The sequence below is a fragment of the Manis pentadactyla genome, chromosome 2 (genome assembly GCF_030020395.1).
Source record: "Manis pentadactyla isolate mManPen7 chromosome 2, mManPen7.hap1, whole genome shotgun sequence".
In the NCBI taxonomy this organism is placed as follows: domain Eukaryota; kingdom Metazoa; phylum Chordata; class Mammalia; order Pholidota; family Manidae; genus Manis; species Manis pentadactyla.
Window position 1 is genome coordinate 164730918 of NC_080020.1, and position 14060 is coordinate 164744977.

The window sequence follows — 14060 nt, forward strand, 5'->3', positions numbered from 1 at the left end:
CACCTCCCCACTACACCCTGCAACATACAAGAAAGCAAGTTTTAAGCAAGCAGAATTTTGTTTGCTGCTGAGTCTACACACAGAAAGCATCAACTAGCACATTTTAGGAGGTTAAAAATATGACTGTGTGAATGAATAATTGTCTTAATATTGCTGAGAAAAATGCAGAGAATAATTTTTCTTAGTGATCAAAGGAATGAGGAGAGGCTGATAACAGATGAAGACAACTTACCCTTCTCTGTTCAAATGGATGGAATTTGATCATGTGTGAAAAAAATCTAGAAAATCGAGAGGAAATCAAGATTTGGGACCGGGCTAATTCATCAAATCATAGAATATTAAATCTGAGAATAGACTTGCTTAAAGTATAAAAGTAAGTTCAATAGGTACATCAGTCAATGGCTTTATCAAGCTCATTTTTCCTGAGAATCACTAATAAGCTGAAAATATGAAAAGATGAAAAACAAGTGAAACCTAATTACCAATTGTTTATTATGGCTGGACCTTGGAGGATGGCTACATAGTGACACTTCTCTTATTTCAGTTTCATTTAATTTGCATACATGAAGGAGTGAGAATTACATTTTTAAACACATATTCTCAAATCTATTCTGTGGATTCTAATGAACTCAAAAGAGGCTCCTCTCACAGCTGCAGTGCCCAGGTAATCTGACCCCATTCAGGTCATATAGATCAAGCTACCTTTTCACTGCCAAAAATGAACACATCAACTACTGGTTCTCTATCTTTAAAATACACAGGCAATTTGTTAAAATTAGTGAAAAAGACACAATAGAACATAAATGCCCTGCATCACAACTGCAGCAAGATAATGATGCAGGCCCTGTACTGCTCTTTTAAAAAAATTTTGCAGCATTGTCTCCCTGGAACCCAACATTGGTCAGAGCACAAATAAGGACAGGATCAGAGAGGGGCTCTTTGGTAGCCAGCTGTACAAGTTCAGTTCTCAATCTCTTTCCAGATTGCAAAGAGGAGTTTGGTGAGGGCTTGAAGACATTAGCAGAAATGGGATAAAATCCTGGGACTACTTGCAGCCATGACCTTGTTTGTACTGACAATAGAGAATAAAATGAAAGAGATAATAAAATTTAATTATGGGTTACTGATGGTCATGCTGTACCTGAAAGCAGACAATGGGAAACTTAACCTATAGACTGTAAGGTTAAGGGATGAGAGACATGTCAAGAGATGAGAGTTTTTTGCATGGATGTTTTATTTGTATGTTATAAAATTAGTATCTCTTCCATCCGAAAATAATTCAGATGTCAGAAATGGATTTGCTGAACACTCAAGCTCTTCTCTCTTTCAGTGAATCAATTTAATAAAAACTGCATATTTATTTATGTTTCATACACCTAGCCTTGACATGAGACATGTCAAGGGGTGACCATAAAATATACAATCAAACCTGGGACATTTCTGCCAGTGAAAAGGGGTATTATTCACAATTATTCTGGAACCAAAAGAACAGAAATCCACCTCAATGTCTTCTGGGGGTATCAACTTGCCTTCTAGAGCAAAGGAGGCTCCACATGCTGAGATGGGAGTCCTTTACTCCCAGGGAAGAGAAGAAAATCAGAATTCTTATACAATTGTGGATATGATTTTTACAAATATTATTTCATGATATTTATTCATATGGGATCATTATTCTTGAGAATTTATAAATATTTATGCATATGTATGTATATATACACACACACATATATTTATATGCAATATATATTTACAAATATATATATGTATATATATACACATATTTATTTATTTATTTATATACATATATATATTTCTATGTGTATATACATACACATATATATTTCTATATATCTACTTGTAAATATCCAGGTATTGGCCTAATAGTCTAATTTCTTCTGGTCTATGCTAGGTAAATGAAGCATAACTAAATGTGTAGTTTTTATTCCATTGATTCACTGACAGGGAGAAGAGCTTGAGTGTTCAGTAAATACATTTCTGACATCTAAACTATTTTTAGATGGAAGAGATACTTATTTTATAACATACAAATAAGACATCCATGCAAAAAAAATTAGGTTCATATAGGAGACAATTTTACTTAAGATGAAAGAATTCTTCAAAATAACTTCATAGAACTTTCCTCTTATTTATTTTGTAGTTTAACTCACATTCATTTCCCTCCTGTTAGTCAAATTTAAATTTTATACACAATTCAAAATTTCTCCAGTTTTGTATGTTATGTTGGTTCCTAGGTGGCTTGGAAAATGCAGGGAGGATATTCAAAATACCAGTCACAGCATCAACTCTGAATTTATGATTTTCTTTCTGATGTTGGTAGGGTGGATATATAAACCCCTTAAATATGGAATATGATAAAACATGGAAATAACTACACACAGAAAAATTTAAGAAGGTCTCATATACCAGATGAGTCCAGGTTAAACAGAGGGATACTCTACCATGAGTTAGCACCAAAAGAGGGAAGTGTTTCACATACCTGAATTCTGTCACCTTAGGGGCCCTTAACATTGTCACCCTCACACCCTGGGCATTTATTCATTCATTTATGAAAACTGAATTTCAGTAGTAAGAACATCTGTCTCCAGCAGTGTCACAGGCATCAAGGATGCACAAATAGAAGTCACAGCTCACAACCTAGTCAGGAGATAGCAAGCAAGTAATAGCTTACAAAGAGAAAGGTGAAACTCCATTTGCTTCAATCCAAATAAAAGCAAGGCAACAGCCAGTGAGTCTGTGGTAAATTTTATTTAATTTCGTTCATATTATTCCTCAGATTATTCCTCATCACCAACTTTTATCCTCTCTTCTTTATCTTCTTCATCCAGAAAAAAATTCAAGTGTATATAAAACTGTAAATGCTACCAATTCCCAGTTTACTGTGCTACCACAACACTAGATAAAGGATCTCTAGAAATTCCCCTTGAATATACATTAACTTTCTTTCTCTCTCTCTTTCTTTCCTTCTTTCTTCCCTTCCTTCCTTCTTTTCCTTTCATTTCACTATCTGGATTAAGAATATTTATACTGCAACTAAATATGTGTAAAAGACATTATGGGATTGGGAAGATGGACAGGGTTGTATTCGAAGGAAGGTGAGAGGATAGAACTGGTAGCAGAAGCTAGGGGCAAGGAGCCTAACCAGAAGATGCTGTCTGGGTGAGAATCTTCAGTGGCATCCTTGGACAGCCCTGAAGAAATGGTCTTCTGGGACTGGGAGAAGGTTGTGAAATCGGAAGAGAGAGTTGAAGACAGTCACTGGGGAGGGCCTATCACAGGATAATTGCTTTACCTATACTATTTAATTTTATCCTCTAGATACTAAAACAGTTTTGCAGTGAATCATTAACTGTTTTAACTCATCATTAAACTGAACTGTAGTTAACTGTCCAAGTTAACATTGTGGTAAGTGACGGAAGCAGTAGTCAAACCCAACTCTGTCTGCAAAGCTTTGTTCAGCTTGTAACCATCCCTGTTCACATTCAATATGATGTATGCAGGGACTCTGGCACCTAGATTATTCCATGCATTTGTGCTTCGGCTCTACCACTGACGATACCCACATCTATCTTCTCTCATTTTTGTTTACCCTTTTCAGAACTAAAAGGGTCTATAATAGTACACGATAAGAGAGTAAACAATACATAGGACTTGGCATTTTGAGTCCTGCTTTGAGCACTTACAGGCTTGAGTAGATAAAATATAAAAATAATATACCACCACTTAGATTTCCCCAATGCTTAATGATCCTTCAGTTCTAAGATGCTGTCTTTGGTAAACTTTTGATTTATATTACCTTTCTTATTCAATCCTGACGGAGTTCACTGATCCTGTGTGAACTACATGTATATTCTGGCACACATAATACTGTTGAATGTATTGCTGTTCTTTTGTGTTTTTTTCCTTATTAAGATTTGAGACGCTGGGAAAATATGTCTGCATTCTGCAAGAGTTCCTAAATGGTGTTTCCACTGAGTAACACTATTGCCATTCTTTGGGGGGGTTACAACTGGCTTTTGGAGAAAATATCAGGATGAAGATACCAATTGTCCTACCACCAAAAGACTGTCTTTTATTATCAAATCATGGTAAAAAGAAAGGTAATTGTATTTATTTTATGTCTTACTTGACAAAATTTTTTAAAAATGTACCAACTTTATGTCTTTTCTACATAGTAATTTTTATTTTAGTCTATGATATGCAATTGCATAATGATATTAGTGTACTAGCAGCTATTTGGGTTTGGATATTTCTGATAGCACTTCACTGTGGGGTTCAAGTAAAGCATTTAATTTCTCTGAATGTCAGTTTCCTTGTATATAAAATATGGATAATACTACTGCTTTTAAAGTAGTAAATTCAAATGTCTGACAGCATCTGAAAGGAAACTATAAGTAAGTTAGTTATTTCCATAGTTCTAGAAACTAATAATAGTGTCTTATGAATACTAAAGTAAAATAAATGTTTTAATTGCATATGCACTCTGTGAGGATCAAATACTAGAAGGAACTAAAAGTCATTTTAACTCACTTAGCTTTTGTCTCTTCTCAATTACCAGTGCAGGATTTCATGATATATGTTAAATCCATATGCAGGTTCCTCTTGATCCAGAGATTATGAATGAAAAAGACAATTTAATAATTTCATTGAAAATCTAAATCTGCAATATTATTTTATAAAGGTGGACCACAGGATGACATATTAAATGTATTACAAATTAAAAGCAAGGATCTAGAGGATTTATTTTTCTACCCATGCTTCCAAGTATTAGTCTCCACCATCGTTTTATTTATTCTATGTTCATTTACCTAGCTTCAGAGAAAAGTTTTAGGTAAGAAAAAGTGCTAGGATCATGTTGTGCACATCTCATACTTTCACTAATTAATAGTAAAAGATACATAAGAGTAATTTTAAGCCAATAGGAAGCAAGTGAGCAAGGAGAGCAATAAACCTACTTGAATTGATGTTTTATTTAACGAGGGCCCCTTGGGTTGATATTAGGAGCAAGTCATGTCTTTCTGCAAAGGTTAGTCTCATCCAGCAGGTTACTCAGGTATTTACTCTAATTGGTAGCAGTTTGGGAGTTTCAATAATCCTAGCATTGAAAGATGAAGAGAGATGTTGATAAACTTTGTAGTTGGAAATAATTAGGAATATGTACTGGTAATAATGTTTACATTTCTAAGTCTTTCTTCCTACAATATTCAGATAAAGTACAGTTGAGGAATTACCCAGAGTTAACCCAAGTCCAAAGTTCAGAAAAAACAGAAATGTTATAAAGCTATAGTAACCAAAACAGTAGAGGATTGGCATAAACACAGACACACAGATCAATGGAACAAAACACCCAGAAATAAATTCAGACATATACTGTCAACTAACTTTTGACAAAGGCACCAAGAATACACAATTGAAAAAGGACAGTTTTTTCAGTAAATGTTGCTGGGGAAAATGGATATCCACATGCAAAAGAGTGAAACTGGACACCTGTCCCACACCATACACATATAGCAACTCAAAATGGATTAAAGACTTAAGTGTAAGCCTGGAAACTGTATAACTCCTAGGAGAAAATAGAAAACAGAAAAATCCTCCTTGACAGTTGTCTTTGCAATGATTTTTTGGATCTGACACCAAAAGCATAAGCAACAAAAGTAAAAGTAAACAAGTGTAACTACATCAAACTAAAATGTTTCTGCAGAGCAAAGGAAACAGTCAACAACATGGAAAGGTAATCTATGGAAAGGGAGGAAGTATTTGCACATCATATATCAGATAAGGGGGTAATATACAAAAATGTAAAAGGAACTCTAATAATTCAAGAGCAATAAACCTGATAACCTAATTAAAAATGTTTAAGGGACCTGAATAGACATTATTCCAAAAAAGACATTCAAATGGCCGAGTATAGGAAAAGATGTTCAACATCACTAATTATCAGGGATATGCAAATGAAAACTGTAATGATGTATATCACCTCACACCTGGTAAGGTGGCTATTATAAAAAAGCAGGAGATAACAAATTGTGGCAAGGATGTGGAGAAAAGGGAACCCTTGTACGCTGTTGGTGGGAATGTAATCTGGCACAGCCATTATGTGAAGCAGTATGGCAGTTCCTCAGAAAATTAAAAATACAGCTATCATCTGATCTAACAATCCCACTTCTGGGTATTGGAAACAAAGGAAACAGAATCATTATCTTGGAGATATATTTGTACAGCCATGTTCTTTGTACCATTTCACAATAGCCAAGATATGGAAACAAGTATCCCTTGACAGAAGAACAGGTAAAGAAAATGTCTCACACACACACACACACACACACACACACACACACACACACACACACACAATGGAATATGATTCAGCCATAAAAAGAAGGAATGTCATATTGTTTGCAACAACATGGATTAATCTACAGGGCATTATGCTAAATGAGGTAAGCCTGACAGGGAAAGACAAAAACTGTGTGGTATCACTTATATGTGGAATCTAAAAAAAGAGCTCATAGACTCAGAGAGTAGAATGGTGGTTACCAGGGCATGGGGGTGGGGTAAGGGGGAAAATTGGTAAATCGGTACACACTTTTAGTTATCAGAAGAGTATGGTCTGGGGATCTAATGTACAGCATGGTGATTCTGGTGAATAATACTGGACCATATACTTGAAATTTGCTAAAAGAGATTTTATGCATTCTCACCATACAAACACACATACAAAGGTAACTATGTTAGATGATGGATATATGAATTAATTTGACTGTGATGAATGTTTTACAATGTACACATATACCAAATCATCATGCTGTACACTGTAAATATGTTGTAATTTTACATCTGCTGATTACATCTCATAACAGTGTGAAAGATAAAAAAAGAAGAAACAATTCATGAGTAAATGATCAACCATTTTCTACTGAAATATTTGCACTTGGACATATGAAGAACATCAAAACAGGCTAGAAAATTCACTTAGTGAAAATCAGACATCTTGTACAACAGTATTTTAAAATTACACAATAAATTTCCATATAGACTATAATATTTATATATGTATTATAAAGATACATATGTAGAAAGGTACAGATATATAATTTTTTAATTAAGTAATTTTAAGTTAAAATTTGGCTTTTGTCTATTTAACATCACATTCTGTTGAATGTGTCAAAATCTACCTGAGCAGTCTCCAACTGGTATGCATTTGGGTGCTTTTCATGTTTTTCTCTTCTTAAATTATATTGGCATCTCTTTAATGCTGATCATCTAGTCTTTATTATTCTCTGAAGGGTATGGAGCTAACATTCTCTAGATGGCAATTTATGCTTTAGAATCTATGGCTGATAAACCTAGGTAAGTTCAGAGTTAATTCTGATGTTTGGCTCTAGAGAGAAGACAGAGAGAGAGTGAGTGTGTGTGTGTGTGTGTGTGTGTATGCTATTTACAAAATTGCATTGCTTGAATTTTACAGCACAAACATCAGTTCTGCTTTAAAACTCAGTCCAAGAACCCATAATCTTTCTATACCAATTGTGCATTAAATAGTGAATCACATGTTGGTCACAGTCTCTCAGTGTCACTCTTATGGGGAATTTGATACCCAAGATATTTTCACCAAATGAATTACTCTATCACAAAAAATATATGGGAAACATTAAATAAGCTCCATTTCATGGTTATTTCCTAGGGCAGGCATGAAGGAACAAAGGAATAAAAACATTTGTTCTTTGATATCAAATAACATAATGTTTAGGGAATGTTCAGCTCAAAAAACAGGATTAAAATCAAATAGAACTAAACAACAGGTAGCTGTCTGTTAAAAAAGAAGCTTCCATCACTTCATTGGTCACTATAATTTGCTCATCTAAACCAATAGCCTAGATTTGTGTTCACTTCATTTTGGTTCTGCTTAGGTGACCTCTACTCTGACAGGTGCACAAATATATCCCAATTTTATTGAGCCCAATACTACGTAAACAGCAGTAGAAGTCGCAGGAGGACCTGTCAGAAGCCTAAAAAAAGCCACAGCCTTATTGGTGAAGGGGATACAAGAAACAGGTAATAATACAATACAGAAACATATGCAATTAACTGACAAATAATGTAGAAAATCAAATAATAGAAATTATTCAAAAAGAAAAAAAGAAGCAAATACAGACTGGAGAAGGTGAGATCAGAGTAGAAGTGTCTTGAATGAAAATTGTATACAGAGCAATGTTTAGACTGTGAGGGGCTTTCCTTCTTATCTTCTCTTTCCTACACACAGCAGGGAGAAAGCTGATTTAATTAATTATTCTAATTTGTGGATTTGGGGACCAAGCTACACGTGTGTGTTGAGAAGGTGGCATCAAAGTTTCCATTTATATCTACAAAATAGAAAAATAAGTGGAAAAGAGATTCCTGAGAGCCTGCGTATTTACACATCCTTCAGCTTTTGTTTTTTGTTTCTTTTGTTTTGAGTCACATTAATGTGTGTGTGTGTGTGGGGTGGGGGGTGTATCTTCACCACTGTTTAATGCTCCTGTTACTTGAGTCAGGCAGAGGGGGATAAGAGCTCAATATCTGGATTTGAGCTTAGGGAGACGGAGAGGTCTTTGGCTTTTTGACAGTTTAAGGAGTCACCACAGTTTTACCAAAGTGTAAAGGCCATCATCAAATAAAAATTGGTATCTTGTTTGCTATTTGTTGTTGTTTTTCCTGTATGTAATTTCAGCAATATTCTTTTAGGGGAAAATAACTGAGGTCAAACTAGTTTTAGTTGTCCCTTGTCCACTTGCCAAATAACACAAAACTATGAAAATGTCCATAACGTTGACTTTCTCTTCACATTTTTTGACTGATGGCTAGGTGACCGAAGTCCAGTCTCTGGGGTCAAGCAGAAGTGCTCCTTGTTATCACCTTCCTCCTGTTCCTCTGGCACAGGGCATTTTGTTTGCATGGCTTTTGTATGCATTGCAGTGGTGAGATCCATTCCTTAAATCTACAGTAGGGAAACAGACGGGCCTGGATAATGTAGGTGAGAGTAAGAAGGACCATTAAAAATAGGTCCTAATTTGCAATATTGGAGGAAGAATATATATGCTGCAGAAGGTCTCCCTCACATTTGTTAATCTTAATACAAAACAGCATCATCAGGATATGATAAATTTCAGTTCTGAACTTAAGGGATAAGTTATTTGTGCTTGGGTAGTGAGGTTGAGGGAGAACTGAGATGTGGGTGAAGAGCCAGTATTTAAGAAGAACCTCCTTTGATTCAAGTAACATACTACATTATGTTATCTAATTTAATGAGTAAATGGCAGTTACAGAGGTATTCACTGACTTTAAGATATGTTTGACACACTTGTGCAGGAAAATATGACTTGCCAGTAGGTCATTTTCCTAGGACATTACAATGAGCACTGTTGAACCTATTCTTCTGAAGTGCCAAGACAATGTGAAAGGAATAGAGAGTGCTTTGTGTAGGTTTCAGAGAGACAGTCAAGAAAAGGTTAACTTTTAGTCAGTAATACATATGCATTTTGGAGAAAAATATAAAGGTATTTTCAAAAGGAACCTGTTTCCAGTGCTGTGTTGAATAAAAGTGGTGAGAGTGGGCATCTTTGTCTTGTTCCTGATCTCAGAGGAAAAGCTTTCACCTTTTTACTGTTAAGTATGATGTTGGCTGTGGGTTTGTCTTATATGGCCTTTGCTATGCTGAGATATGTACCCTCTATACCCATTTTGTTGAGAGTTTTGAATAGATGTTGAATTTGGTCAAATGCTTTTTCAGCTTCTATTAAGATGATCATGTGGTTTTTATCCTTTTTTTTTGTTAATGTGGCATATGAAAGATAACAAGATTCCTGATTCGAAAAGATACATGCACCCTTGTTTATCTCTGCACTCTTTGCAATAGCCAAGATATGGAGGCAACTTAAGTCTCCATTAATAAATGACTGGAAAAAGAAGATGTGGTGCATATACACAGTGGAATATTATTCAGCCATAAAAAGAAAAGAAATCCTGCCATTTGCCAGCAAGATAGATGGATCTAGAAGGTACTATGATGAGTGAAATAAGCCAGGTGGAGAGAGACAAATACCATATAATTTCACCTGTTTGTGGAATATAAAAATAAAGCAAAACAGAATGAACAAAACAGCAGTGGACTCACAGACACTGAGAAGGGACTAGAGGTTGCCAAGGGGGAGGTGTGTAGATGGGGAGGAGGGAGAGGAGGACCATTGAACCACTGTGATGTACATTTGATAAAATAAAAAAATAAATACATTAAAAAGAATTGATTAATAAAAAAAATAAGAAGAAGCTTTTTCCTTTTAAAAAGCCAGATGGTGGGTATGAGGAAATGTTGCTCAAAGAATAACAAACAGACCAGCATAGGGGGTAGAGGATTTGTATGGGGACAGTGAGAATCAGAGTTGGTTTTAACGGCCAGCTCAGTGGTACTCATTTTTTAATAAAATTACACTGTGTGAGCCCCACCTTAACTCACTGAAGCAAATCCTTCCCCCGCAGTTCCAGCTAACAGACACAGTTATAGTCACTGAGATTGATACTTCTACATTTTATCTGTGACACTGACAAATGAAAGCATCCAGACATGGGAGCCAGTACAGAGCTAGGAAATGTCATACCTAAAACTTTACTAACACCTTAGGACACTGAGCCTCTCGCAGATACTGAAGAGGGATTTGTTAATAGCCATCACCTAGAAAAGGTTGTCATGTGGGAAGGGAGCCGTGGGATTATTCCCAAAGCCTAAATCCAGAGACAGAAAGTTCAAATAGGCTGTTATTTCTTTTTCTAAACAAACTGTCTAAATGTTGTCCATTCAGCAGTAGTTAACCACCATAAATGGAGGAAGGAGCTAACCCACAGAAATAGAGGTTGGAAACTGACTAGTGAGTTTCCATTTTCATTTCCATTTCTATTTCCATTTTTCATTTTCCCTTGTCTAGGCAAGGGTATAAAAATGCCCATCATAACACCATATGTTATTGCTTACTATATCAATAGGCTGAGAGAAAATTCCATAAGCTTGCTTTTATTTTCCTGATAGAGTTTCTCTACTGTATATTTCTTATGAGGCTGTTATGTAATATTTCAAGATTTGGCTTAGAAGCCAGCAAAAATAATAAAGCAAAATGCTATTTGATACATTTGATGCACTCACATAAAGTCCTTTAATAGAAGTAACCAAAAATTCAATTAACACCTTTGAGAGATAAAAGAATTTCGCCTTGTAAAACCACTGCCTTAGGGCCTTTCAAAACAAACATTTTTTTACTGTGGTAAAATACACACAACATAAAATTTCTCATTTTAACCACTTTTTTGTGTTCAAATCAGTGGCACTTAGTAAATTCACAATAGTGTGAAACAACCTTCACAACTATTTCACTCCAAAATACTTTCATCACTCCAAAACGAATCCCTGTTCCAATTAAGCAGTTACTCCATCTTCCCACCACTCTGTCTGACAAACACTAATCTCATTACTGTGTCTAGGATTTGCTGCTTCTTGGCATGACTAGACATGGAAGCATACAGTAGTAGCCTCTTGTGTTTAGCTTCTTTCACTTAGCACAATGTATTCAAGGTTTATCCATGTTGTAGCATGTAACACTACATTTCTTTTTATGGCTGAATGACATTTCATTGCATGTATCCACTACATTTTGTTTATCCATGCATAAGCTGATGGACATTTGGGTGTTTTCCATCTCCTGGCTACTGAGAATAGTGACGTCATGAACACTCATGTGCAAGGTTTTGTTTCAATTCCAGATTTTCGTCTTCTGAATATATGCCTATGAGTTGAGTTACTGGCTCATGTGGTAACTCTGTGCTTAAGTTTTTGAGGATCTTCCCAAAGACTTTACACAAATTTCCACTAGCAATGTATGAGGGTGCTAATTTCCTCAAAATCTTGCCAACCAAAATGTGATATTTTTCCTCTTTCAAGTTAATTTAAAAAAATAGTCATCTTAGGATGAAATGGTATTTAATTTTGGTTTTGATTTGCATTCCCCTAACTAATGACATTGAGCATCTTTTCACGTACTGTTTGCCATTTGTATACCTTCTTTGGTGAACTCTCCATTCAAGTCTTTTGCCTAACTTTTATTTGGCTACTTTGTGCTGTTTTATTGCCTACTTTGTGCTGAGGTATAAGAGGTTTTTAAAAATATATTCCGGATACTAAAATCTCATCAGGTACCTTATTTGCAAATACTTTGTACCTTTTTTAGGCTGTCTTCTCATTCTATTAATAGTGTTCTTTGATGAACAAAACTCTTGAATTTTGAAGAAGTCCTGTGTACACACTGTTTTCTTTTGAGGCTGTGCTTTCTAAGAATCCATTGCCAAACCCAAGGTCATGAAAATGTGCTCCTATGTTTTCTTTTGAGAGTTTTATAGTTTAAGTAACATATCTATATCTTGATCATTTTTGTATATGGCATGACATAGCAGTCCAACTTCATTCTTTTGCTGTGGCTAGCCAGCTGTCCCTGCACCATATTTTGGAGATTGTTCTTTCACCATTGAATAGCCTTGACACGTTCGTTGAAAATCAACTGGCCATTGATATATAGCTTTATTTTTGGACTCTAAACTTACAAATTTATTCTGCCAGCTTTGGTTTTACCCTGATGTTCTTTCTCTAGTTCCTTATGTATAAATTTGTTTTTGATTTGAGATCTTTATTTTTTTCCTTTTAATGTTTATAACCATAACTTTTCATTTGTGCATTGCTTCAGTTATTCCATATGTTTTTTGTTTTGTTTTCATTCATCTAAAAGTATTTTCTAACTTCTCTTGTGATTTATCTTTTGACTTACTGGTTGTTTAAAAGTGTATTATTTAATTGACTCATATTTGCAAATTTTATAGTTTTCCTACTCTTATTAATTTCTAGTTTCATTCCACTGTATGGTTCCAGTCTTACTCAATTTACCAACAATTGTTCAGGACCTAATATGTGGTCTATCCTGGAGAATGTTCCATGTGAACTTCAGAAGAATGTACTTTCTTCTGTTGGGTAGAGTGTTCTACAGCTGTCTCCCAGGCCTAGGAGGTTTGTAGTGTTGGTCTAAATCTTCCATTTCTGTGCTGGTCTCTATTACAAACCAAATGTACCACACCGAAGGAGTTACAAATAAAAAATACAGTATTACACCTTTTTATAGTGTGTAATTATGTATACCAATATCGTTTATTTCTTCTTATAGCTTAGAGTTACTGTCTAATGTCCTTTATTTCAGTCTGAAGATCACCTATGGTATGGTGGGTCTACTACCTACAACCTCTCTGCTTTTGTTTAACTGAGAATGTTATAATTTCTCCTTCATTTTTAAAGGATAATTTTAACAGGTATATGGCTGAGAGTTTTCTGACAAGAAATTTACAGTTAATTTTATTGAGGATTGCCTGTATATGATGATTTGGATCCCTCTGGCTGCTTTCAATATTCTCTTTTACATTAAACCATGTGAATACAGTGTGTCTTGGTGTGTGGATCCCTGAGTTTATCTTTATAGTCCACTGACTTCTTTGTTTTATAGAGCTTTGTGTTTTATCAAATTGGGGAAAATTTAAGCCAATATTTCTTCAAATTTATTCTGTTTTTCTAAAATTCCCGTTATGCATATTTGGTACTGAGAGTCTCTTAGGCTCTGTTCATTTCTCTTCACTCTTTTTTATTTCTGTTTTTGAAACTAGATAATGTCAATTAACCTATCCTTCATTTCACAAATTGTTTTTTCCACCTGTTAAAATCTGCTTTCGAACCCCTCTAGTGAATTTTTTTATTTCAGTTATTATATTTTCAGCTCTGTAAGCTCTAATTCTTTTTTTTAAAATAATTTGTCTTTATTGGTCTTCTCTATTTGTTGAGACACCATTCTTCTCGTTTTCTTTATGTATTTGCATGATTTATTTGACCTATTTGAGCATTTTTAAGACGGTTGTTTAAAAGTCTTTGTCTTGTAATTGCAATGTCTAGGCTTCTCAGGGGCATCTTCTGTTAATTTTCTTTTTTT